This window comes from Ceratotherium simum, chromosome 2, assembly GCF_057802395.1.
Source record: "Ceratotherium simum simum isolate JZ-2026a chromosome 2, ASM5780239v1, whole genome shotgun sequence".
Lineage (NCBI taxonomy): Eukaryota > Metazoa > Chordata > Mammalia > Perissodactyla > Rhinocerotidae > Ceratotherium > Ceratotherium simum.
The window spans coordinates 65,413,060-65,419,059 of NC_141901.1; positions in this window are offsets into that span (position 1 = coordinate 65,413,060).

The window sequence follows — 6,000 nt, forward strand, 5'->3', positions numbered from 1 at the left end:
GTGTATTTAGTCTCTCTCTCTCCATGTATATATATATATACACACACATAATACCTTTACCAGCAGTAAGCTATAAATTTAACTTTGCCTTGGCAGCAGGTTGTTTTGGTGGTATTGAAAATGCGAGTTGGCATTCAACAGAAAAGTAAGTACTATGCTACCATTTTTATAATAGGAAGACGCCAGGTATTGGGGAAGTATGTATATAACAAGGTACTGTCATTCTTCCCCCTTAGGTCCTGTGCTGGGAAGGCCATTCATTCAATTAAACAGCTGCTCCAGCTCTGGAAGGCTGTGTTGTCATTTTTCTAGCTCTCCACTACCATTATTAAACCATTATTCCCTCACTGACAAGGAAAAAATTTCTCCTTTGTCATTTTTACTCTCCCATCTAAGCCCTACCTTACCCTTGACATGAGCTAGCCACGTCTCTACATTTCTCAGGAGCATAACCATGTGATTTACAGTCTACTTCCTCTACTCTACTTTAGCCACTAACACCCATGGCTGCATTTTGGACTTTACCACCATGATGCTCTAAACCTGAAATAATAAACCGCAATACTCCAGTATTTATCCAAGACTTCTTTGCATTTCAGCTGTGTCATTTTTTTTTTACTCTCACTATACTTATATTTACTTGAACTCTTCAGGATTTCTAGTCACTTTCTTTCCTCCATTTGCCTTATTCTATCTATTCCCCTCTTTCTTCTTTTTCTATCTAGCTTTGATCCCCCCAGTGTCCATAACCTCTTCCCGTTACCGTCCATTGCCATGTCTTCTTGTACTTCTGTTCCATTTCACTCAGAATTACCCTAACTTGAATCAGTCTAATGATCTCCTTTTCTACTCATACACTCAGTTGACCAACCAGCCAAGGATTCCTGGAGAAAACTACACAACCACATAACTTAGTGGATTAGAACCATTGCAAATTTTTGGTCTTTGATATTAAATAACATAAGAACCTCATGGTGATCTTCAGTCAGCTCTCTCTTTTTCTCACAATAGTCATTTCAAACCTTCACAAATATCTAGCCAACCTCCCCCTTATACCAACCCTTCCCCTCACACATACACCTCAAAGAGAAAACTGAAGTTATTAGGCAACTTTCTCAGCTTCTTACACTACCCCTGTGGTAAGCAGAATTCTAAGATGGCCACCATGCTCTCCACCCCTGTGTCATGCCCATGATTAGGTTATGTTATACAGTGATGATGTTGAACTTTCCTTGAGCCTGGAAAATAATGAGGCTTAAGAAATCCTCCCAATTTTGTTTTCCAAAATTCCTCCACCCTTTTATGTTGTGAGGAATGGCTTACCACAAAGAGCTATTTTTCCCGATACAACTTAAATAAGATTTGCTGTGCAACTTTCTTGTGGTTCTGGTAAAACTTACAGATGACTCCATTGTTTACCTGTGACAAGCCCCTTTTACATGAACCTGCTGACATGGGCAGACTCAGAATGTCCAACTTCCATTCTCTGTCTCATATTGATTAGCTGAGACTACGCCTGTTTGTCTGCCTGAAACTAGCTATCCACAGAGAAAAACATTTCATGTTCAACTAACCATCTGAGACGTCCTCTGCTTGCAAAACAATGCCAACTGGAAATCACTCCATCTGCAACTTGTTTATCTTTCTTGTCTTAGTTCAGGCTGCTATGATAAAATACTACAGACTGAGCGGCTGATAAACAAAAGAAATTTATTTCTTATAGTTCTGGAGGCTGGCAAGTCCAAGATCAAGGCGTTGGCACATTAGGTGTCTGGTGAGAGCCTGCTTTCTGATGCATAGCCAGCGTCTTCTAGCTGTGTCCTCACATAGCAGAAGAGACTAGGGAGCTCTGTGGAGTCTCTTTTATAAGAACACTAATCCCATTCAGGAGGACTCCATCCTCATGACCTAGGCACCTCCCAAAGGCTCGACCTCAGTATCATTACATTGGGCATTAGGATTTCAACATATGAATTTGGGAGGGACACAAAAATTCAGATCATAGCACTTCTCCATGAAACTCTAAGGCAAAACTATCTGCTGAAATACTCTGATCTTTGGATCTGGAGTGCTCTCCCTAATAGCCTGAATAAAATCAACATCCTTGCTTGTCTAGTTTTCTCTTCAACAATGCAGTGCCATTAATCAGACAGGACTGGTCTTGCCTTCTGTTCCTCTTTACTCCACCCAGGCAAGGAGGACTCCTCAAGCCCTGGTGCTCCATCTTGACTGGCGATCCAGGTATCCAACAGTGAGTCCAACTTCTGGTTCTGTGTTCCAGACTCCTGTCCATCAGTGGCAGAGAAAGGATTCGATTTTTATTCTCTTTGAGTACTGGCTTGATTTCTCGTGCTAGCTTCTTTCGGCTTCAGGGTCTGACTTTTTGACGATCTCTGTAAATGACTTAAATGGTTTATAGAAATCTTGCCTCTGTGGGTGAAAGATAGCAGAGAATCTGGCTTGTTACTCTTTTCTGTTTGTCTATTTTAAACTCAAGTCAATTAATAATTTATACTCAATGGGAACAGAACAGCTCTTTTATATGAACCAGTAAGTTTTATATTTCTGCTTGGCTGAAATACAGAATTGACTGAAATATTTTAATTGAAGCTTTAAGCTCTCTATGTGGTCTGTATGTATGTTTATGTATCTATGAGTGTGTAATATTTTCTTTCCTCTGGATGGTATTAACAAATTAGATTATAAAATCTCTTAAAAGAGTTCTGTTTGGATTGGTTTAGGAAAAAAGTGAGCCTTATGCAATTCCTAAAATTCCCAGAAATTAAGGAAATTGATCTTCTAATAATTTCAACATGCTAAATATATATTATTATAGAAACTAACTCAAATGGTCTAAGAATTTGAGTTCACATTATTTGGGTAAATCTTTGGCAAATGAGACTAGTTTAATTTTGTTCATTTAATAAAAATAGCTATGTCTTCTGAGTTGTTAGTATTAAGTATAATACCAGCATACATTTTTATTCTAATTGGGTATGTTTTTCCTAAACTTATACAGATTTACTGATGAAATAAGCTAGCATTACATCTACTAGATGTTTAAAATTATTAAAAATGTAAATTTGTGTTTAACCAAATTGAATTATTATCTTGGCACACTTTATTTCAACAGTAATTGTGTTTGGTAGTATGTTAGCTTGGAAATAGTTTCCAAGATCTTTAGATAACTTAAAATCTTGTACTGACGCTAAATTGAGTTAATTAATGGATATTCATTAGATGCCTAGATCATTTCTAAATAGGATAGGATACTGAAACATTAATTGCAAAGCAGAATTTTAAGTTTATATAATTTTTATATACCTTTTGCCTCTCATTTTTGTATGATACACAGAGGCTATATATTTGGATCTGTTAATGAATGTGTTCATTTTTGCAAGTTTGGGATGTGTGAAGCTATAAAAAGTTATGAGACGTACATTCATAAGCTCTGCTAGGGTGCTAAAAATGCCAGTGTATTACAAACCTCCTAGTTTTCTTTGTAAAATAGAAGTGACTGTGGTTAAAAACTATAATCAATATATGTGAATGAGACTCTGCTCGGAGCAATGGTGGCAGAGAGGAACGACACTGTATAGAAGGTATGCCCGATGGGTTTTGTTAAACAAAAAGAGAGTAGTTTGTGCTAAAGTAAAATGACTCTTTGTTCTAGAATGAAAGAAGAAGCAAAGTGTAGGAAAAATCTAAATGGATATAGAAAGTTGTAGAATGTTCTCAGAAAGGGATTTTTAATTGTGCTGGTCAAGGCTGACTAAAGTTTAATGGATTTGTTTATAAGATTGTCAAAAAGAGTTTTAATAAATACTGTATACTGATGCAGAACTAGCATTTGGTTTTCTCTCTGTTAAAATGACAAAATCTTCTTGGATTACCTGCCTGCTTTATTTAGTAAGAGGTTGTAAAAGACTTTTCTTTACCTTCTGAGTTATTTGCCAAACATTCTGTATCTTATGAGGATTATTTCCTGTGCTTTATGTTGATTTTATCATGTCCTTGATTATTTAAGAGAACAAAATCTTCCTACTTTTGAAAGAGCTAAGGTTCTTTACAATCATGTTACCTCCTGTGTATACATTTAAAATCTTTTGTTGTCATTTTGGTTAAATAAGTAACCAAGTATTGTTTTTCCAGTAACCCATGATCCTATTTCAGCAAGTGTTCAAACCTCCTGACGACTTGTGACATTTTGCCTTCCCAACATCAAATCCTAAATGATGTATTTTATACCTAAAACTGATTTCCCAGGGGGCCCCTGAAAAATCATAAAGAATTTGTTCTTTTATCTTATAAAAAGAGAGGTTCTAGAAATAATTAGGTTTATTTGATAGATTACTATTGACGAGTTGCCTGGGAAGAGTTGTCAAATCAGAAGAAATGCTTAACCTTCCCTAGGCTAAATTTTTATGAGTAAAATGTTATTAATATAAATATTTCAGAAATGGTATGCTGTTTAAGAAGTTCCTAGAGATTTTTCAATATCCTCACTGTCTCGGGTATGTTTTTATTTATCAGAGTCTCCGTGCTGCTTTGCCTGATTAGACAACAAGAATATAACGAATACAATCATAATTTCAGTTATTTTTTAAAATGTTAATTTGGTCACCACTTTCTTTCTTTAATTCGAATCTAGCATCTTCTAGTCCAATGGTTTTAAACTGGGGATTCATATCACTTACCTACAGAGTTTTATGAATATACAAATGTTTAGGACTTAACCCATTCTTACTGAATCTCTTTACTTGATAAATTTGATGTACTCTTGGTATATTCTAACTATATACTTGGTATATCCATGGTATATTATGTCTCAGGATTATTATATGTTAAATCTGAAGATTTTTTCCTCTGTAAAGATTATTTTCATAAAGTAAATGTAATATCCACTGTTCTTTGAAAATAGGATTAATCATTATGTTTGTAGACATTTTGTCTAAAACTCTTTCGGATTGACTTTATTTTGTTTTGCATGCCACAGAAACAACTGTCTTTGCTAGCTTCATTATTCTTATAATGAACTCTCCTCAGATCCTTTGCTTTTGAAAATTATCAGTAATAAGTTAACTGCAGCCATTATAAGTCTTTCATCATCTACAGATAGTTTTGTGTTGTACTCGGATGCTTCCCTGAAAGGCCTTGCAATCAGCCACAGGCCAGAGTGTATCTGGGGCACAGGCTTCTGATGGCATTGCTTAAACAACTTTGAGTCCATATCAGTAGATTGAGGCAGGATTCCAGAGCTCCAGTCCAAAAACAGGTGGGTTCCTGAGACTGCCAACCCAAGATGGAGTAGAACAAGAATTAATTACACAGGACTGAATAAACCGATGAGGGGTGATGGTGTTTTGTTTAGAATATTGTTGGTGTTACTGTTATATTTTCTGGATATAAGGAAGCTCTTTCTCTTTCCTCTTAAGCTACCTATAACTTATAATAATTTAGTAAACTCTACTTTTATAAACAGAAATGAAACATCTATCTTTTTCTCCCTGCCTGATCCCTCCAGAATTCAAAAACTCTTATTGAGCATTCTTATTTTCACGGCAATATAGTTATGTATTTGCACAATTTCAGTAAAAGTTTTCCTCCTTGTTAACAAGACTTAATTGAAAACATTGGTTATGCCACCAAGGCCTTACCTGGAGTGTTATATTTGAGAATCAAGCTCATTTAATCAGATATGACCAGATAATTTTAAGGAACTATGTGTGGTTAATTTTATGGCACTAATGCTTACACAGCATGCTTAGGAAAACTGGACTGATATCTGGTTCACAGGGTGGGTAATGAAGGTCACATCCTGGCAGGCCTAGGAAACTTAGGATATTTTAGGGAATTTGAGAAGAGAGTTCAGCCAAATTTATAGGTACCACAGGTGAAATCTGGTGGCGAGTTCTTGGCTTGGCCTCTTAGCTCAAGAGACTTGTAAAAGTCCCATCTGACATTTCTTATTAAATTTTCAGCAAAGCAAACTTGAGAAGT